The sequence below is a fragment of the Protopterus annectens genome, chromosome 4.part0, assembly GCF_019279795.1.
Source record: "Protopterus annectens isolate FY-2018-M chromosome 4.part0, PAN1.0, whole genome shotgun sequence".
NCBI lineage: Eukaryota > Metazoa > Chordata > Ceratodontiformes > Protopteridae > Protopterus > Protopterus annectens.
The window spans coordinates 1,097,614,540-1,097,638,310 of record NC_056733.1 but is presented as its reverse complement, the minus strand read 5'-3'; positions in this window follow the sequence as shown (position 1 = coordinate 1,097,638,310).

Below are 23,771 nucleotides of genomic sequence, written 5' to 3'. Positions count from 1 at the left end.
AGTGTCCTTTTAAACTTCTGTCTAAAGCAAAATAATGTAAAGTGCATTGCAATCTGCAAATTAATTAACAAAGCAAGCCTGTCCTGTTATGCTTTGAGTATATTAGATAACTATTGCTACTTATTCTTTGGATAACTTATTTTAATAAATCTGTTACAAATGATTATGTCACTTTACCTTTAAAACTAATGACTGAATAATGTGATATGTAATGTAATTGCATGTTATAGCTGAGTATGAATGTCATATTCTGAAATCTGATGGAAATGTATTATACTGAACTCATAACTGAGTATGAATGTCATATTCTGAATCCTTCCATTTATTCACAACCCCTTTCCCCATTTTTGCACATATCATGCTCATACTGTGCCATATGACTCAAACATAATCTGCCAACCATACATAAAAATCTCACCAGCCAAAATACTGTGAAAAAAGGTCCTACCAAAACTGCAAAAGTCACACGTGCCTGATTTAATACTCTTATGATTAATAAAACTAAACTGCAAAACTAACAACCCCCCAAACCAAACAAAACAAACTCTCACAAAAAACAACTCTAAAAGACAACCACCACCCACAATACCAACAACACCAAACACCAACACACCAAATTGCTAGGACAATAAACTAAAAATTGACAAAATTTGACATTCACATATCCATGACTATAAAAAAGTCCACAAAACAAAAAAAAACATTAAAATACAAAAGCAATTTATTTCACCAAAGCATTTAGCATTTCAATAGCAAATTCCACTCACCCTAATCTCCACTACTATATATATACCAATATATACCAATATAAGGCAAACAAGCTAGCTACCCTAAACAAGCTAGAGACCAAATTCCACAAAGGGCATCCTACACGCCCCAACACTACCACACTCTCAACTACTCTGCTCACTAACTGAACACCTCCCTCAGTGGTATCCCCTCAACTCTTCACTTCGCCTCACACTCTCCTCCCTAAATCCACCAAAACTCCCCCATCCCTCCAGAACCTACCTACTGCACCACACCACCCCACCACACCAGCAGCAAACAGCAAAATCGCACCAATCACTCTAAAGCCAATAACTTCTTCTACACTGTTCTCTCTCTGCGCCCATATGAGCCCCACCCCACCTCCCACCCACCACCCCACCCACATATGCACATGCACCCACAAAAAAACTTTAAAACTAAAACAAAAAAAAAAAATTGCCTTGGCTATGCCCCCACTAATATATCCCAATACATCCCACCACATCCAACCACTTTTCCACTCCACTAACTACCTTGATTATAGCAATTCAGATGCTCTCATATTAGTACCAGTACTATACAGCACAAACCTTCTTTTCTTCTTAACATTTTTAATGTGTCTGATGCACTTCACAGATAATAGTTGTTGTCTGATGTACTATGTTCTTGTTTCTTCATCTGTAAATATATGTAAGTAATTGCTGTAAAAATTTAATCACTATGTAAATCCAATGTAAATACTGTCTGTTGTTTTAACTGCTTGAGCTTTTCTCCCCGGGCCTCCACTGAAAATGGACCTACGTCCAGTCGGACACTCCCGGTCAACAAATTTAAATAAATAAATAAATTATGAATATTGACTGAAATTTATATTATAGTGATCTAAAATAGTTGTGTATATTCCAGAAACTAACTAAACTAATACTTAAGGAATATCTTTTTGCCAGTGTTACCTGAATACAGATAAAAGCATAACTAAAATCTGGTAAATGTTATATTGTAGAAACCAAACTATTAGTACCTTTTTTTCTGTCAGTATTCTCTGAACATAGCTAAAACATTAACTGAAAACTAGTACTGTTATACAACTGTCTGAAAACATGAGAACATTTACATAACTGAAAACACATTTAAACAAACATTGAAGAAATACCTGAAACACATTTTAATAAACATTGACAAATAACTGAAAAACATTTTCTGTGGATAGGTATATTGTGCACCACAGCTCTTGCTAAATTTAGGCCTTCTCTGCATTGTCTCAGTCATTGCTGAGGTATTGGAGGCTGTTTTAAAGTCTGAGTGGCATTTCCTGTGTTCTTTATTGCTTACTCCTGTTAAACCTCCCCTTTTCTATATCTTCTGTAAGGCTGGGTGACTGATATTCTTGACTGTATCTAAAATTAAACTTAATCAAACTGGAAAATCAACCTGGAAATTATAAATTATTTATCAATATCTGCAAAACACACACACATGCACACGCGCACACACACACACACACACACACGCACACACACACACACACACACACACACACACACACACACACACACACACACACACACACACACACACACACACAGACAAAGAAAGAATCTTTCACTGAATGTTGACCTTGCTAATTAATAAATGGTATTTTATTTATGCATACTTTTTAGAAAAGCAGAAAGAAAGAATCTTCCACTGAATATTGACCTTGCTGGCTAAGCAAATATTGGAAATAGCTCTTGTTATGTTCCTTCTTCAAGGAAAGATTATTTTGTTCCTTTCTCAAGGGAAGAATCAAAAGATAAGACATCTGTGAAGCTACAAAACAAGATATAGCCTGAAAAACAAGGTTAGGGATGTGAATGTAGTCTGCAGAGGAAATTTACTAGAAAAAAGGATATAATATGTGAAGTGCAGGATAGCAAGTAGTCTAGTCTGATGCAAGACTTGTTCAGTTGGAAAAACTGGTTTAGATGATTTATGCTGATAGTTATGTTTCACGTGTATTTTATGCTGATTTAAATATGCTGCAATAATCTATCTGCTGTTCTCATTGAATGTTACGCACTTGAATAAAAAAGAACGGAAAAAGGAAACAAAAACTCTAATTATTTTTACAATGGCACCCACACAGGTCTGCTGTCTGGGGAGAGTGATATAATTCTTGTACCCAGCACACAGCTACTCTGGACAAACGGAACATCAGAGTCAGTTGTAGTGTTTAACTTTTTTTTTTGCCTCTGGGTTCCAGTGCAGCATATCTTTTCTTAAGTTCATAGTGGCTGTTTCTAAGTAAATATGGCAGAAGTACTAAGGTCTTTCAACAGTGCTCTTTCAACATTGCTCGGATTTCTTCAGCTGAGTGGCCCCAGTAAGGGTACAATGGTGCTACAGATCACCTTTTCAGTTAAGGTATTCTTCATTTCAAGACTTGGTCACACCAGTAGTTTTTCCAGAGGGGGGCAGTATATCCATACCTTTATGGAAGACTTCAGCAACTCCAGCTCTCATCTCTGCAGATGGCAGCCACTTCAGAGAATGTTTCAATTTCCTTACATAAGCATAACTTTTGTTAACATGGATTTTATAACTAAGTCTGCTAATAAATGTATCGTTAGTTTAGACATCTCTACAGCTGAATGACCTGCTCTTGTATGGACAAAAATTATTGATTGGATTTTGCAACAATGTGTTCAATGTGATGACAGAATTTTTTAAACATACTGCTAAATTTCAGATTCTTGCTATGTTGCATCAGAATTCCAGTACTCAAGGCACTAATGTTAGTGTTATTCAGACCATGGTAATACCAGTGCATGCTATGACACTTGATGATTTACATACTTTACTCAGTAAATTTGATGCTTCATGGAAAAGGGTTCACCCTGATTTGTTATCAGATTATGATTCTTTCCTGTCCAGTTGGAATGCAGCCTGTGATGCTGCAAGTGAACAGGATGTTACTTCAGGAATATAGAAAAGGCTTGTAGACAAGGATAAGTACATTACTACTTTTAGACAGGATGCAGGGGAGCTTATTAGTGGGGTAAAGGACTTTCTTAAGACTAATAAGCAATTCTTAAAACCAACTACAAAAAGCATGACAGATCAAGGGCACTCTTCCTTTTAGTCCGAATCCTTGCCTGCAGATGTAATGAGTGTAACCACAGCTCAAACATTGTATCATACATCAAAACTGTTACAGTTACTCCCTAAATGGGATGACAGGAAAGGATTATTTCAGAATCTTATGTTTTTTGAGGACTGGTGCAGTAATACTGGGGTTATTTGGGGTCAAGAATTGTCAAAATCTTTTAAGGCTTTTCTTTCTAAACCTCTTAAGACATATTGAAATACATGACTTACCTCTTAATAACCTTCATGTCTGGCTAACTGCAGCTTTGCAAGCTTTGACACAAAAAACATGTTTTGATCCTAGGTTGTTGGATCAATTCAGAATTAATAGAACAGACAATATTATGGAAACTGCAGCATTGTTTTCTTTAGCGTATGCCGTAGTGCACAATTACTCTGACAGACAAATGAAACAGGATGATGTACAGAAACAAATGATTGAAGCTTTTTTGCAAAGAGTTCAGGGACTTGATACAGCTATCAAGTTAAATGTAATTGCTACAGCCAAGACCTTAGAGGAAGCTGTCCATTTAGTGGATAGGCAGAAACAGATTCTGCAAGCCTCAGATTTCAGTAATCAATTTTTTTCTATAAATACTGACATTGCAGCTGTGAAGCAGGCTTCACCAATCCCAGCAGCTGAATGTTTTTTTTTTTTGTAGAAAGCCTGGGCATGTCAAAAAACAGTGTCCTAAATACTGGGTATGGAAACACAAGTGTGTGGAAGCTGGTATTGATGACTCACTTCCAGTTGTTTCTAATAAAGCTAGACAGGTTAAAAGATCTGAGGGTGGGGCAGTGAGTGAGGTTACTGACATTCCATCTCGTTATTCGCAGTATGATTCAGTGTATCCTTGTCTGGACGATTTGAAATCTGAACGAGATACCAATATACTAATAGTTCCTACAGCTCCTGCTTCTAGTGACATTGACACTGATTTGTTGCTTTCTGATGGGGGTGCAAATAGTGCACAGATAGAGGCAGGAAATTATATTACTTTTTCAGATACAAGGCAGCCCACTACAGTTAATGACTGGGCAGATTATGTAAGTTCAAGCCCAAGGGATGATCAAAAGCATGCTGTAGCTCAGGTTAATGTTACCAGCGATGTACCAGATTTTCAGAATGTGTATACAGGCTGTGATAGTTCAGCACAAAATCAGTTAGTGTATTTGACTTCTTTCCAGGTTGGAAAGGATGGCAGACCATACATTTCATTATTCATGGGAAAGGAATTGTGGCATAATGTGTTACTTGACACCAGGGCCTCAGTTTCGGTTACAAACAGATCTCTGACACAAGATTCAAGTACAGTTCTTATGTTATCAGGATTTGAAGGGTCAAAAGTTGCTGCTGTTAGCAGCAAGCCTTTGGAGATTAGATATTTGAATAAAGTCAATCAGCCTGGAAAGAAAATAAGAGCAAGATTCCTGTTTCATCCCCAGTGTGACAGTAGCATTTTGGGAATGGACATTATGTCAGAATTAGGTGTTGTGTTAGATTTTAATAATAAGATATTGTGAAGAAATAAAGATGCTATGATATGTACAGTATTACAGGCAGAAGAGATGTTCAAAAAGTTGTGTGCAGTAGACTGTACTGAACAGGACCAGGATTTGAAATATCAATTGATGCAAGAATTTCCAGAGTTATGGGCTAAAGAAAAAACAGACTGTGGTCTGGTTGCCAATGCCACTGTAAGGGCAGAGGAGCCTACAGACAGGTTACCATCTTATCAGAAACAATACCCCATTCCATGAGAATCAGTGGAGGATATTTGTAAATGCATTACAGACTGGGAAAGGTATTATAGTCCAAGAATCTAGCTGTGTAATTCACCCATGTGGCCAGTAAAGAAAAAGGACGGTAGTTACAGGTTGGTTTTAGATCTGAGGCTAGTAAATAAATTCACAACTCCAGCAGCACATGTGGTGCCTAGTACACCTGAAATGGCTGTTAAACTAAACCCACGGAGTAAATGATTTACAGTTATTGATTTACCAAATGGATTTTTTGCTATACCTATAGCTGAATCTTCACAGAAGTGGTTTGTTTTTACATTTGAAGACACACAGTATTTAACAACATGCCTACCAATGGGTTTTGTAAATTCCCCAGTGTTGTTTCATCAGACATTGGCACAGGTACTGCAGCCATTGAATTATGGCAATAAAGTGTTGTAATGTACAGATGATATTCTGATACAGACTGAAACAGAGGAGGAGCATTTGCAGATACTACGTGATGTCTTACTGACTGCAGAAAGCTGATTTCAAAGTCAATGCCAACAAAATGTAGTTAAAACAGCAACAGGTCAAATTCTTGAGGTAACTGTGCAGCCCCAGGTTCGGTCCTCTTGTAGGGAAAGAGTGCAATCTATCCTAGTATGCCCTTACCTACTACCATTCAGGATTTACAAAAGTTTTTGAGAATCATGAATTATAATAGGGAATTTATAGAAGATTATGTAACCATGGCAGACCCTTTGTATGAAATGATTATTGTCAAGATGCCCAGTACTACTATTTTGGTATGGTCAGAAGAGGGAAAGAAGTCAGTGGGAACACTGAAGCAAAGGCTGGCAGTAGTCACTGAATTAATTATACCAGGAGCAGAATGTCCCTTTTATTTGCAAGCAGCAGCAGGAAATGACAGTATCTCGACAATCCTGCTACAAATATACCCTCATACCCTACAGCAGGGAATTCAGACAAAGCTAAGAGCCATTACCTTTTTTAGCAGAATGCTGACATCAATGGGGAAGTGTTATCACCCTTGTGTAAAAGGTTTGTTAGCTATATATTGGGGAGTTCAACAGTTATAATTTATAACACAGTTCTCTCCAATAATAGCACAAACACCACATCATACTGTCAAGACCCTACTGTATTCAGACAAACACAGCTATAAATCAGGCCACATTATCTAAATGGATTATTGCTTTAGAACATAAGAATATTTCAATAGAGATTGGAGAGAAATATTACCTGTCTCAACAGTTGCTTTATGAAGAGACTGCTCATGTTTGTGAGGAACAGATGGACAAGGTTCCTAATTCACCTTTTTCAGACCAATTTAATCCAGAGGCCAGGTGTGTGCATGTGGATGGTTCAAGATTTTATGAGGAAGGCACATATTATACAGGATTTGCAGTTCACATTTAACACTGTGCAGCCAGAGACTCATGATCAAGCTTCCTGGGTATCTGTTAGCCCAACGAGCAGAGTTGGAGTCTGTGCTATATGCTATAAAGCAGTATGGAAGCAATCAGTTAAACATTATTAGTGACAGCTACTATGTGGTAACAGCCTTTACCATATATTTGTAAATTTGGGCTAGGAGGGGATTTGTGGACAGCAAAGATAAACCTTTATAGCATGCAGCAGTTTTGGAGGAGTTAAATGACTTAGGGTGAAAAAACAGAAATAAATGGAGCATCTGCAAGGTAAAGGCACATCAAGCAAGAGACAGTAATCTTCATTTTATTGGCAATTCCATAGTGGATGCAGCAGTAAAAGAGCTGCCAAGGAGGGCATTCCTCTATATCCAGTGCAGTGGGAGGAGATTAAAGTGGAAGGTATAACAGAGAGGAGTTAAGTGGGCTCAACAGTTGAGGCAGATCTGGCAAAGATCCTAGACATGCAGGGGGATGTTGATGAAAGGGCAAAATGTGAAGTTGCCAGTCCAGTCCCTGGAGTAAAGTTGTATGTGTATAAAACAGAACAAGGGTAATTTTTGCCCTACATGCCAAAATTATTGGCTAAGCAGCTAATCAAGTACAACCATCAGCTACTAGGTCATGCAGGTTTTCAGAAAATTTGGCCTATCATAAAGTTTAAGTTTTGGAATCCTCAGCTAAAAAAACTATGTAAAGAAATTCAAGAGGGGTGTATAATATGCCTGCAGACTAACCCTACATTGAAAAAATCTCAGTTGCAGAGAGTGCCAGTTTCAGAGGGAGCATGGTATGGTATACAGATAGATTTTGCAGGACCTCTTCCTCCAGCAAAAGCGGGTTACAGATACTTGGTAGTGGTAGACACTTTTACCAAGTGGGTGGAAGCTATTCCCACAAAGGACATGACAGCAAAAACTACAGCATCTGTATTACGGAATAATATTTTCTCTCACTGGGGATGGCCTCAGATCATTAAATCTGACAATGGCACTCAGTTCACCAGTCAGGTTATGAAAGGAGTGTTTAACATATTAGGGATACAGCAGAGATTTAATGTTCCATATCACCCCCAGTCTAATGGCATAGTAGAAAGAATGAATAGGACAATTAAGGGGAGACTTACTAAAGCTTGTATGGAAAAGGGACCTAACTGGGTCATGTATTTTCCAGCTATTTTTCTGGAAATAAGAGCATCACCTAATGCTAAGTCAGGAATTTTACCTTTTGAGTTAATGACAGGAAGAAAAATGCTATTGAATTTTCCTTTTGACCCATCTCTGGGTTCACAGCCTTCTTATTGTAAAGTGACACATCATCATGGCTGGTTACAAGCTTTACAGGAATCCATCAATGACATGAGTCTTTTTCATGCAGGCAGGATGTAAAATCTGTTAGGAGATCCAGCTGACGTTCAGTTGAAACAGGGCCAACAGGTCATGCTAAAGTGATTTGCCTCCATAGGCTGTTTTGCTTCAAATTGGGAAGGACCATACACTATGGTCAAACAAGTAGGGCCTCTAGTGTATCAAATCAAGAGGAGTGATAAGAACCACTGAGACAAGAAATGTAAAACTGTACACATTGATCATTTAAAGCTTGTTAAGAGTGCTGATGCTGATCCAAGAAAATGATGCTGCTTTTTGTGCTTTACAGGTCACAATACAGAGCATATTGCCTGCTTTGGATTTTTGAATATAGTTTTTTGAAATGGCCATCTGTCAACAGCAGCCATCCAGCCTTGCACAAGAGATGGGTGAGGGGAGGATTAGGCCTAATTGCACAAGGGACACAGCAAAGAACACTGGAACTATAGGGAGGCCTTTCCAACACCTCAGCAGTGACTTGGGATGTTGGAATGTAGGGCTTACCTTGATATTGTTGTTTGGCTTGATTTTATACTTTGCAAGGTCTGGGATCCTTCATTCATCTAGCTCAACTGGATTACAGGCAGAAGAACAACACCTGAAGATGACAAGTGACTGTAGAACAGTTTATGTGCCAGAGAATGAAACTTTTACAGCTTATTTTTTTTAACATTTCTTTAGATATAGTAGAATATCAATGGTACAGAAGCAATAATCCTCTGCTTGCATGGAATGTTATAAATGTTACAGACTTTTTAGTAGACAAACAGCTTGCCAGTAGAATCTACATTGACTTGTCTCAAATTTCTAAAGGTATATTTTCTTTAAGACTGACACAAGTGTACAAGTCAGATGCAAGTTTGTATTCATGTAAGGTAGTGACATTAAAATATCAAGTTTTAAACACTGAGTTTTGGATTCAAGTTATATCTTCAGAGCATCAACAGGCAAAGAGGGGAGTGCTAAAATGGGAAGACTGGTATCCACCATATAATACATTTACTAAGCTTCAGTTTACTTATGCACATGTTTTTAATTTATCTCAATGTTGGATTTGTGTGCATGTGCAGTGGCAGGAAAAGGTATCCCTCTAGTACCAGATTTGATTACTCTTCAGGAAATAGCAATTATGCCAGACAGGCTGTATAATGAAAAAGGAAATGAACCAAACAGTACAATATTTGAGGAAATCAATGTTAATAGTACCCAATATTTAACTCTGTGGTCAGGTGGAAAAGGATTTGTTTGCTATAAGAGAGAGGAATCATGGTACAATGATGTACCATTTCCTAAGGTAGAGAACATAGGCAATAGTCAGTGTAATTTTACTATTACATCATTTAGAGATGGAGAAGGAAAATATGCAGGGTTAACAGTTTATACTTTGTCTAACTTAACTGAAGACTCACAAAAACAAGTTGAAACAGTATATGGCATTTTTTTCATGCTCCTTCTGGAACAAAAGGGTTGGCATTCTAACTATGCATTAAGGCACATGCATTATGTGTGTGGGAGCAGAGCCTATAAATGATTACCACCAAGTTGGTATGGCTTGTGTTATATAGGATATATAATACCAGCCATAAAACATTTTAAAGAACTACCTGGTTAAGTAAGTTTCAGAAATCACAGAGTCAAGAGAGACCTGGATACTGATTTTCAGGATAAGGTACAGGCTTTAGATACATTGCATATACATCAGAATTTGGATTTAAAAACTCTGAAAGCTATGGATCTAGGTGATGGGGTAATAGCTGGAGCAGGTATATTTCCTGTATATGGAGCTGTTAAAGCCATTTGGGAACTGTGTAAGTTAGCCAAGTTACTGGTGGTTTTGGTTAATAGTACCCATGAAAGCATAAAGGACATCACTTTGGAAATGGCCATGATGCATATGGTCGTCCAGAACCATATGGCCCTTGATTACCTGCTGGCGTCCCATCATTGGACTTGTGGGTTGATCAGGATGGAATGCTGTAGTTATATACCTGATAAAAGCAATTCTATTAAAACGCATTTGCAGATTATGAGTGAGGTAATCACTAAGTTACAAAGTACTGGTGACACCTCATGGATGGATTGGTTTGCAAGCCTATTCCAGGTTTGGAGTGGGACAGTTTTAAAATATCTTCTAGCAGTCATTTTGATTTTAATAGCATTAACCATTATAATATCACTCAGTAGACTTTGTTTTGCCAAATTTCTAGTGGTAGGTAGCATGAAGCCCATATGTTCAAACCAGATAACGGTGGTTTGTCATACAGACATGATACATTTGTGAGGTAATTACAGAAGTAGGTCTCTATAGACTTTTGTCAGGGACCTCAGGGCCAACTGTTAGGTCAGGGTTTTTCATTGTACAGTAGTTAGGCATTAGACAGGCGTAAAGAATAAAACAAGGCCAAGAAATGGTGTTTCATTTATGCATACATTTTAGAAAAGCAGAAAGAAAAAATCTTTCATGAATGTTGACCTTGCTAATTAAGAAATGGTATTTTATTTATGCATACATTTTAGAAAAGCAGAAAAAAAATCTTCCACTAAATATCGACCTTGCTGGCTAAGCAAAGATTGCAAATAGTTCTTGTTATGTTCCTTCTTCAAGGGAAGATTATTTTGTTTCCTTCTCAAGGGAAGAATAAAAAGATAAGACATCTGTGAAGCTGCAACACAAGATATAGCCTGAAAAACAAGGTTAGGGGAATGAATGTAGTCTACAGAGGAAAATTACTAGAAAAAAGGATATAATATGTGAAGTGCAGGATAGCAAGTAGTCTAGTCTAATGCAAGACTTGTTCAGTTGCAAGACTGGTTTAGATGATTCATGTTGATAGTTATGTTTCACATGTATTTTATGCTGATGTAAATATGCTGCAATAATCTATCTGCTGTTCTTATTGAATGTTACTCACTTGAATAAAAAAGAATGGAAAAAGGAAATGAGAACTCTGATTATTTTTACAAAGTACTTGTAAGTCTGTAAGCAAACCAATACTATGTAATATGGTGAACTAAACCAATGTCTCTAAAAAATGCATTCTTGCAAATCTGTAACTGAACTGGTAATGTGCTACAGTGAAATGGAAAGGCTGTAACTTCATTGTTAAATCAAACAGAAACCTCAGTGGCATTGTTTTTCCTAACCTCAAATGAAGCTAAAGTAATAATCTGACACTCTATTAATATTTAATCATGTTTTGCTTTCTGTACCTTTATAAAATTAATCTTATCTGTTGGACTTTCTATGTTTATTCTGTGACCCTCAGGTCATAACATACTCTTCTTTGTGTAAATCTCCACCTACTGTCTTAACATAGCTGTTACTTTAGATGATATCATTTAATTTTTTCAGCACTACTGAATGCTGCAAGGATTTATCATTACTGCCTACAATTTTCTTGGATAAATAATAAGAACTGTAACTGCATAAACTGCCACTAAGAATATTAAATTGATCTTTACCATACTGTTTTATGGCATACAGTACTGTCTTAAATTCAGCTCACTGAGCTGGCCTGTAATCTAATAACTCAGTTACATAAATCCATGCCTCTGGTGTGCTTGACAAACTGCAGTTTCTGCATGAAATGTATAGAATCTTGTACCATTTACACATACACATTTATTACTATAGTTGAATTGATCTAATTCTGTAAGTTTGTCTGTCCTTTATACTAGTATAACATAGGTGTTAAACCTGTGGCTTTAATGACACATAATATTTATGATGCACTTTTTAATTGCATGGGATCTGAACCTTTGACTGTACTGTCACTTCTAAAATGTAGCATTGACTTTAAATTTTACATTTTGTAAACTAGAAAAAACATTACTTAACATCTGTGAATGCTTTTTTGTCTCTGTCTGCATCAATATATATTATTTATGCATTGCAACACTTTACTACAATAATACAAAGGTCTTAACAATGTCTGCTAAACACAACAATAGCACAAACTATTAATTTGCCAGATCTGTAACTGTAAATCCTTTATTCTGCAAATTAATTTGGCTGTCATTTCTGGTATTCCCCACACAACATGTGTTTCCAGAATGGTAAATGTATACTGTTACCTTTCTTTCCTACTGGCTACTCCCAAAGCATATTTCTGAGCAATTCAGCTCTGTCATCTGAACTGGAATTTATTTAAATCTGCATGTTCCTGTTGTAATCAATTCTTCAAATTCTGTACATTTGCATAATCTACTACATACAAATTCTTACAAGTTTTATCTGTGTGGACTACAGTATATTCTGTACCATTTTTATTTTTCCATAAAATCTTGTTACTGAAGTCTAAAACAGCATATAAATCTGATGATATGTCCATACCTAGTATAGAGCTGTTACACTTAAAACTGTTAATTGCTGTAATCTTTGACCCTTTAAATCTTGATAAAACTGCATTCATGTCCTTTAGTAGAGGTCTATTTGAACTGAAATTGGATTTGTCTGTATTAAGCAGTAGATTATTCCATAATTTTATTGTAAACAATTAAATATTGTCATTTCTTTCAATCTTAAATAATGACAGAAAATCTGGTTTGGTGTTGAACTGCCATACTCTTTATAGATAAGCTGAAAATCTCTTTTTATAGAACTAGCAACAACACTGACTTGGGATATGGAATGTGTTTCTTTTTTATTTTTCCCTGAAACAGTAGTAATAACATTGACTTGAGGTAAGGTATGCATTTCTTATTTACTTTGCCCTGAAGCCTGTATATCATTTATGCTGGTGTTTACTTTACCAGACTGATCAAAATATGCACTCTGTTCCCTCTTATCTTACTTCAGTGCCATATTTGCACTAGTTTCTGAAAACAAGAATCTAGAATGTATTGCATTCTGAACATCTGTATTTGAAATAACATGAACTTGAGACATTGTAAATGTTTGTTTTATGTTTAGTTGGGAAATCTGAATGTTGCATACATTGTGTTGATATCTGTATGTGCAATACTGAGACATAATACTGTATTTTGAATTACATATGCTATATTATTTTACACTGATTTCTGAAGGTTGTAAACAAGAATTTGTGTTATTCAAGTGTGAAACCATAATGATAGAAGCTGACTTATGCTGTGAATCATGAGACTGTATGTCTGTTGCAGTGTACTTCTGTGATTTAACCCTTTTGCATCTAGAAAGATATAACATTCCTAAACTAATAACCTTTGCATTTAAATGAAAAATTCTGAAACAGAATTTTTAGACTGCTTTACCCAATTTTTAGCTTTAAACTATTCATTTACAGTTGTCTTAACTGTAGAATTGCTGTTTGACATATTTATGCAATTTACATTTACTGATGTATTTAAACTTTTAACAATAAATTCTTGCATAACTTAATGATTTGAAGATTCTTGAAGAATGTGTCACATCATCTGCAGCTTTTTAAACTTCTTCTTGCTTCTTGGCTGAGTAAAGTCACACTGAAAACTTGAAAGTCTGTAGTGAAGTACTTTGCTGTTAACTGGATAATGTTTTTTACCTTGGTATTCTTGGAGAGTCTGAAGTTCTTTGAGACTATTATGAAATACTGCTGCTTTGTTGAAATTCCTTAAGTAAACACTGGTGCTCTGTAGTCTAACAACCACAATTTGTGTATGTAAGGAAGAAGTGGTACATCATCTGCTGCAGCTGTCTTCTTTATGAAGTTCTTGTCTGGAATATCGCTGGTGTCTTACCAGAAGGTCTGCTCTGTAAGCTTATTCTGTAATGAGTTTACAGTCCTATGTCTAGAAAAAAAATGGTGTTCTGTTGAAAACTCTGTTTATTAATACAAGACACTTGCTGTATTACTAATAGACTGGAAAAAAGTGTCAATGTAAATTGTTAACAAAAAAAAATATCATGCAATAATGAAACCTTGAAATGAAGCTGTCTGCTGCACTTGAAACTGTACATGAAATGGTTACTCACTACAGCTGTCTCTGATCATGGATATCCAGAGTAGCTGTTGGGTTCCTAGAATAATTTTTCTCTCCTCTAGCAGGCCAGTTTTGGAGTCATTGAAAGAAATTGGAGTGCCGTTGCCTTGGATTGCTTAATAGTTTATTGTAGTGAGTAACATTTAATATAATAGCAGATATAAAATGTCACAGCAGCATATTCAAATGGTATATAGAAGCATAAAATATAAAATAACTGAAAGCATGAAAGTATTTCAATAATGATATCTGCACAAGTATTATACCATACTTCAACTAACTTCTCTGTCCCAAGAATACATATTATATTATTTCAGTACAATAACTTTTCTCTGATAGCCATATCCACACCTTAACCTTGATTCCCAGGTCTTGTCTTGCACATGCCTAACAGCACCTATTTATTCTTTATATAGCATTCTATTGAAAGTACATATATCTTTTCTTTGAGAAAGGAACATTGTGTAGCTTTTCCTTGAGAAGTGTTATTTCTGCACATCTCATGCTTAGCCAGAAAGGTTATATTTTTCCTTTTACTGAACTGTCCTTTCCTGAAACTGTATACATAAATTAAAACACAAGTTTAACTCTATATTTTCAGGCTTATTCTACTATATTTATTCTACTATATGCATACAACTACTTTTAAGTGAAAAACCTCAATCTAACAATGGCAAACTCTATACACTAGCTAATCTTTACTGGATCCCTGGAATAGGTGCAAGAGTAGTTAAAGATCAAATAAATTTACTAGAAAGTCATTAGAATGGCAGTCTAATTCTATCAGAGGATTTTGACTGCATATTTAGCATAGAAGATAGAAGTGAACAGAAGAAAGCTAAAATTCGGGCTTCAGCTAAAGCACTAAAGAGATGGATTAGTAACAACAATTTAGTTGATTTAGTAGTAAAACCAGAAGATAAGACATTGTTTTTCAATGATTATGCACATAGGACGAGAACTAATAATGATAAGTTTTATGCATCTATAGATGTACTTAATAAAGTAAATTATTTTAAAACTATTCCCAGTCTTTTATCTGATCATAATGCACTATGTATGATCATAATGACATTAGAGATTATTTGTGGAATCCCAGTATATATGATGAAATTAAAATAATTTAATAGCTATCTTAAGGAATAAATTGATATTTCTTTTAACTTTGAATGATGATGGTCAGATTAGTAAAGTCATACTATGAGACTCCTTAAAAAGTACATATTAAAGACAGAATTGGAAGATGGGCTAGTAATAAATAGTAGGATAAGGAGTTGTTAAAAATACAAAATGAAATATACAAAGTATGCTTGAGCAGCAAAGAAATTAGATAATACTGAAGTCATTAAAATGAATGACAAATTATCAAGCAGTTTTAATGCATGGAGTGGAGCTTTAGAAAGAATAAAATTGCATAGTTATGTAATTTCTTCAAAAAATCTACCAGGATTAGCTAATAGAAGCAAAGTGTTAAGCAAAAAATGTACAAATCAATAACATCTGAAATTTTCACATGAATAAGTTTACTTCAAACATAGAGGAAGCACTTAATATTTTTTTTAAAAAGTCCATGAGGATCTTAATAAAGATAAAAATAATCTGTTGAATAAACGCCTATTACCTTAAAAAAGTTATCAAAGCTTTTAAAAAAAGAGAAACACGGTAAAGTTGCAGGGTTAGATGGTTTAAGTATGCAATTAAATAGTCTGCTTCTGTTAAATATTTTATAATTACTGAGTGACACATTCACGATAATTCTGAGTGACAAAATAATCCCTCTCTCATGTAAATGTTCTATAATCACACCTATAGTTAAACAAGGAATGGATAATAAGCTGGTTTCCACATACAGACCTATTTCATTATTAAATGTAGACTTTAAAATATTTACTTCCATCTTCACTATAAGATTAAGAGATATAGTTGATAAATGTATTAATAACGATCAATCAAGATCTATAGTCAGTAGATAACCATATTGATAATATAAAATGAGTAATAACTATCTTAGATTTAGCAAAAGGAATGAAGAAGAAATTGGCCCCAGTTAGCTTAGTAATAATGGGAGCTTTTGATTTTGTAGATTGAAGCTACTTGTTTAAAAGTTTAGAAGCATTTGTACTTCCAGAACAATTTATTTGAATATTTAAAAAAATGTATAGAGACTCCAAAGCATATGTTAAAATTGGATATTATATTTCTCAAGGATTCACTTTAAATAAAGGCATAAAGCAAGAGTGTCTCTTGTCTCCACTACTGTTTGCATTAGTTATCAAACCCTTAGCTAATAGTATAAGAAGCAATTAAAAAAATGATGGATGCTCAATTATCTAGTTTTGTCAATCTAAACTACAAGTTTTTGTAGATGATATTTTACTAACTATAGGAGATTTGAATTATTAAATTGAAGAAATAGATTAAATTCAAAAGTTTCAAGAAGTATCACTGCTGAAATTTAATAATAATAATAAAATTGAAACTTTAGAGTTAAATAAATTACTAGATAGCAAGTTTGAAGATAAATCTATGTACAATTGGTAAGGAAAAGAACTAAAATATTTAGGAATACAAATCTATCAAGGTATGAATAAGATAATTAATAATAATTTTGAAAAAATAATTGAAGAAGTCTTAATTCTTAGTAAAAATGGAATGATTTTTTTACTTTTGAAAATAGTACTTTTTAAAATGATTATATTATTTAAGATTACATAAGACTATATACATATTGCATTCAATAGCTTTAACACTTAACAAAAACTTTTAAAGAAAATGAAAAAATGTTAACTTTATTCTTATGGTATCTTAAAAAGCCAAGAATTGCTAATAGAAATCATATAAGATCATGTGAGTATGGTGGCATTAGCTTCCCAGATGTAGAATCTTATTCTATTGTTGCAGATTTTAATTGTATTATACTCTGTATAGACTTGACTTACACTAATTAGTGGAAAACCATTCAGGAGCAAATGCTGCTAAATTCTTATAAGTTTGTCAAATATGATAAATTAGAAATATGTAAGAATTCTTTCACCTGGATAATAAAATTTAACTTAAAAAGAAAATCATTTCAATCTTTAGATACTGCATATATGAAATCAGTTCCTTAAACAGTTAATACATATTACAACTCCATTAATTTCAACATTTTTTATGCTTTCTCATGAATATGCCTCTAGATTTAGAGAAACAATGTCAAAATGAATTTACAAAAAATGAGTAGATTAGTATTATGGCCTGATTGCTTTGAAAAAGGAAATGCTAAGTCACCAGAACATTTGGTGAATTATTATAAGTTGGATTAATCTGTTAACCAGTTAATATTATCCATCATTAAGAAATTAAATTAATTTGTAGACAAGACTATTGAAGAGGAATAGAACACTATTCTCCCTTTATATGAATATATGAATGCTTTCATTGAGGGCAAACTGACCTACAAAAGAAGTATGTCCAAGATATATGTTAATTATAAATAATAATAATTTTGATGCCACACTCTTGAATGTTTTAGATAGTAGTGGGTTGAGTGACTCAATAAATGGTAAGAATAAAACTTTTTTACTTAAATCAGTTAGTCAAAGTTCTTCAAGTTTTTACTGGAAAGTTTTTATGTGGAAATATATACACAAAATGTTTGTTACTCTGTACAAAATCTCTAAATTTAGTAAAATTACTTTTCAGTCTGTTGGAGATGCACTAAAGATGTAAAAGCTGATTGAACACACATTAATTGATTCTAAAAAAATAAATGTATATTTGGAAGAGATGAGTATGTTTTAAGTGGTTATAATCTATTAATTGTTCTTTAACTAGATAAATAATACTAATGATTGTTCCACTTCCTTTATCAGTAAAAGCCAAACAACAAAAACTGTTCAGGAGCCTCCTGGCAGTAGCTAGAAAAATGATTACAAAAAACTGGAAATTTAATTCAATTCTTACATTTGAAGAAATTTTTAATTTAACAGCAATACTGTGTAAAACTGAAAAAAGAAATAATCAGAACAATATACATAATCATACTAAGACTTTTAGCAGTTGGGATAACCTTGAAATGTTACTGCAATACCATGACTCTTAATGTGTTAATTATATAAGATTACCTTGACAATTCAATATATTCCTAACATTGTATAGCAGTATTTGATGCTGAATTTATTCCTTTCTGTATATATATATATATATATATATATATATATATATATATATATATATTGTAAATGTGTTAAATTAATAAATTCTTTGAAAGAATACACAGTACACATCTGCTAATGAAGTCTTGTTTCAAAATAAAAAATGTATTACTTGGGTTTTGAATGTTACAAATAAGGAATGGTTTTAAGGACAAATAAAACAATAGATTATTCTGCAGGGTGCTGACAAAGATTTACATAATACATATTTGATAATATTTTAGAATGTTTTATGTATATTCTTATGAAATTCTTCCTGCAAACAAGTTATTAACACATTGTATAACTATTGTCTGATCTAGTGTATGATTCCCAATACTAACCAAAAATAATGCTATAGTGTTTATTCCTGATTGTTCAAGACAGTTTTATATGATACAAATGTTTGAAATTGATTGCTCTGAAAGTGTACAAAAACCTTGGAAAATGATTAATTGGGGGAAATTGTTTTTGATTACCATATGTGTTATTAATAAATCAATTATTATTCACTGCATTGTTGCATGAAGTTTGATATTTAGAAATGTTAACAACACCCACACACACCCACACACACACACACACACACACACACACACACACACACACACACACACACACAGCATGACCAGATGGAAAGGGCAATTTTCGAGGTGCAGGTAAAAACTAAGATGGATACCAACAAGTGCTATCTGAACCCACCAGGTTAGTTAAAGGAGCCTTCAAGGATGCCAATGTAATCAATAGAGACAATAGCGTTATGTTTCAGAGTGTCTTGCAAAGCTGATCTTTGCTTACAACAGTGTATTTTTCACAGGAAGAAAAGACTGCAGATAAAGCATCATTTCAGTGTTCATCATCCTTTAGGAAAACATGGATCATAAGCTTAATTTCCTTTTATAATTTGTATTAGCAATGGGAATGTATTTAGCTCAAAAGTTTCAAAGGGGATTTCTCAGATATTAATAAGTAATGCCAAGCTGCATGGTGTGAATTTCTAAGTTAAAGAAAATGAGCACTGACTGGTACTGCAATTTATCTGCCATTATTAATCACAGGATTTACCAAGATAAATCTACAGTAAAATTAAAAGAATTAATCAGTTGCCATAAAAGTCAGTCTGTCACACTACATCATGGTTATATAAGGTTAGATTTTCTGCAGTGTTTATCAGATGTAGTAACTAGCAACAAAGGAACTGTCACATATCATATTTTTGATGGCATACACACAGTTAAAAAGTCTTGTAACAGCAATACAAGTAACAATAAAGCCATGTGACATATTTTGCTAGCATTTTTTCAGCATCTGAAAAGATATGCTGGAATCAAGAAATTTTCAGTAAAGTACAATTTTCTGCATCAGTATAATGACAAGATAAATTCCAAGAAAAGGCATGTCACATGCCATTTTCTTAGAAAACAATTCCCTGATTTAGTACAGTACATCATCTATATAAGTCATAGCTGAAGTGAACATTAACCATTTATTCCAGATGACTCACATACAGAACTTTATATAGATGATATACAAGAGAACTGCTTTTTCACTGATATCAGTGAGTTGATAAGCAATGGATATTTTTTTACTTGAGTTAACAGGAACACATTCTCTGTCTGATACCCAGACATCCTTGAATTATTGAGCAGCAGATATTAACTACTAACTTGGTATCATAGCATCAGAAGTGTATGTGTGTCATGCATTTTAAATATAAATGATTCAAGTTTGTTATTCAGACATTATACTGCTGACATGAGTTGTGTACTACAGTAATGAGCACTGGATCTTTTTGCTTGCATTTCCGTGTTTTTCGAACCTCAAGCTTTTTGATTTTCAAGTTGTTGGAGAAATGACAATATAGTGTCTGAGACACTTGAGTTTACTTTTCTCTCATATGTGATATTTTTAAAGAAAATTTAAATAAGGGGAAATAATAAGCAACACTATTTAATTTTTAATGTCAAGAAGAAGTTAATATTGATTTTACATTTATGGTACTTTATGATGACATTAATCATATACTGTCTTAAAGTAATTAAAATACAGTAGTTTATTAAAGACTAAAATTTCACAGCTGAGTGATGGTATTTATATAACATTCAATCATTTATTTTAGAGTATGTGATTCAGAGGGCAAAAGCATGTGAAAAATGATTGCTTTATTCTAACATATGCATATCTAGAAGATACCTTAAAGTTAATTAATGAAACAAATTGAATAGCTTCAGTATATATTTGAAAAAGCATTCACAGGAAATTGTACATTGGTTCATAGGAGAACAAAGATGTGCACAATGATTAGTCAAGACGTATCATGCAGACACACATGTAACCCAGCCTCCATACATTGACATTCTCACAGTCATGGAATTAAATGATTTACTTTATTAAATTTTGTACTGTGAGGGATGATTTGTTTTTAGAGATTTGACATTTGATACAGTTATTTTTGTAGATTGAATAATATAATCATTTTATACAGCACTTCTTAAAGCTAATGCTTTATGAAACAACTTCATATGACTGATTACACAGGTAGCTGGACAAGTTTATGTCTTTTCATGAATTTTGAACTCAGGAATTAATTGGAAGATTACACGATTACAAGATTTTAATTATTAGACTTATTTATAAGGCATAACAATGATTTAGACATACACGTATTGTTTTCTTATACTTACATATATTATAGATTAACATCATTAGGTAACGATTTACAGTATGCATTTGCAGTACTGTGAAGAATAGGTGTTTATAATTACTAAATAGTATATTAAAGCGTTTTGTTCTGGTAATGCAATGAAAAGAGGAAAGTGTTGTTTTGTGTGCATCAAGGCAACCAAGATAGTTGCAAAATGAACATTATTTTGAATATATATATTGCATGTCTACTGCAAGCAAAACTGAGAGCATGCTGATTTATTTTGTAAATGTATGATTCTTACATACCACATCCACATTTTCTAACTCAAGAAAAGAAATGATTAACTTGTGTTTACACATCTGTACTTTGAGATTTTTGTAAGACATTCAAACTGGGATACACATGTAACAACCATCATAAAACTTATTAGTTGTGATAATTTGCAAGTTTAGTTGTAAAACACATTAACGTTGACTATGAATAATTACATTCTGGGTAACATAGTGAAAGATTAGATTTTAAGAGTAGTCTTACATGGGTTAAGGGAATATACAAGTGAAAATCCCCAAACACAAGAGAATTCTTTTTCATAGACCATATTTTGAAAAAAATCCACATTTTCCTGTTAACATGAGAATGGACACCCTAGGAAAATTGGGAATAGCAGTAAATTTAATTAATCAGAATTTTAGGAAACCAAAGTCTCTTCATACACGTGAAGGAATAGACACAATTAATTTTCAGCATGATTTTGCAATGTGGAGGAATAAAAAGAACTATGCATATCTCCAGAACTGTGTGAAAGGTAACTAGAGAATGAGCTCCAGGAAGTCTTTATTAATCTATGAGTGAAACAAAAGACAAACTGTTTTTTGTGTCACACATATTGCAGACAGAATGATAGAAGGATGGCACCATGCCAGATTCCAGCAAAAGTTGAGTTTCATATCAAACAAGTCAGTGGTGACTGCATACAGCAGATGATCATGGTAAGAAGGAATTTTTATTTTTGTTATTTTGGGCTAAAGTTAAAATCCGAACTAGTAAACCAATATAACTTGTTTGGTTGCTAAGACATTAAATAATACAATGTTTTTCTTATTTTTTAATATTTGCAATAATGGGCAACAAAGGAATTAACATTATGCAGATCACAATATTCTTAGTCTGATTCCTCACTATTGCTAATCTAACACATAAAGAAATGAATATTTGATGATATACCGTGAACTTCAAACAGAAGCATCCTAGTTTAAAGATGATCTGTCACGGAACTACAGCTTTTAATATGTTTGACAATTCATAAGCAACAAGTTAACTTGGGTTTCACAAAGAATTTCAAAATTGGTGAATTTATGGATGAATATACATAAGCATTCGTCTATGTAGAGAGTTTTAACTAACATGAATTGGCAATATTTTCAAATTAATTAATATATTATGACTGATAAATAGTATATTATAATTACATCTGGATTATTTTACTCATATGTACTCATGTATGTTGATTTTTACAAGAAACAATTTTGTTTTTGAAGTTACAAGGGAATACCAAGCAAAACCAACACAGTAGTTTAATGAGTAATCATCATATAATATTACAGCAGGATGTGCTATAGTATGGTTGAGTGTGCAGTGTGATATATCATTTGCTATCCTGGTTACTTTCAAAAAGTATGGTAAAAGAATGGCTGATAGCACATATAGAACAAATAAAAGTCTTTAAGGGCTGAGGAGTAGTTACAACTATTGGCTACATGAAATAAGACAATTTGTTTTCTAGTTATTTCACAAAGCTGTTTATTAGTTGCACAAAACTTGTTGCTCTGTTACTGACAGCCATGTTTTTGCTGTAATATCTATGTGTATAAGCATTTTTTATCTTATCAAATATAATTAAAGGGATTAACAAAGAACAGAGTTTATATCTCAGTCTATCAAATATATGACCCTGTCCACTCAAAGTTTAGAAGAATCTTTCCACTCCTATTAAAATGTAATATAATCACTTGCCTATAATACTTTGCATTACATTTATATTTACTCATTCTACAGCTTTCCTCTTTGGTAGCAACTGACTGAACCAGTTCACATAAAATCAATGAAATATATGCATTTGACTATGTAACTAGATGATTATGCCATTATATTACAGAACCATATTTCTGTAATGCTAGAAAGAGATTGTTTATGCATAGTGCTATTCTTAATCTAAGTTTGACATATTATTGGGATAATGCTCTTGTCACATGCAAGAATATTAAAACAGGATATGGAAAGAAATGGAACAACAGCACTAGTATAAACAAAAATGAAAGATATAATGTGAGCACTTTCATAAAGCCAGATACCAATACTTCTTCAGACAAAAAAAGAGATGCAATGGAATTCTTTAAATATCCTAAAATCACATGACTAAACATCAGCTGACCAACATAAAAAGTCATTAATTAACTAGATATATATAAAACATTCAAACCATTCAGAATATATGTAAGTAATATATAAATAATATATAAAATGATATATACACACATATCTTCCCCTCCATAATAATAAACTTAAACAATATACAAATATCCTAGTCCTATAG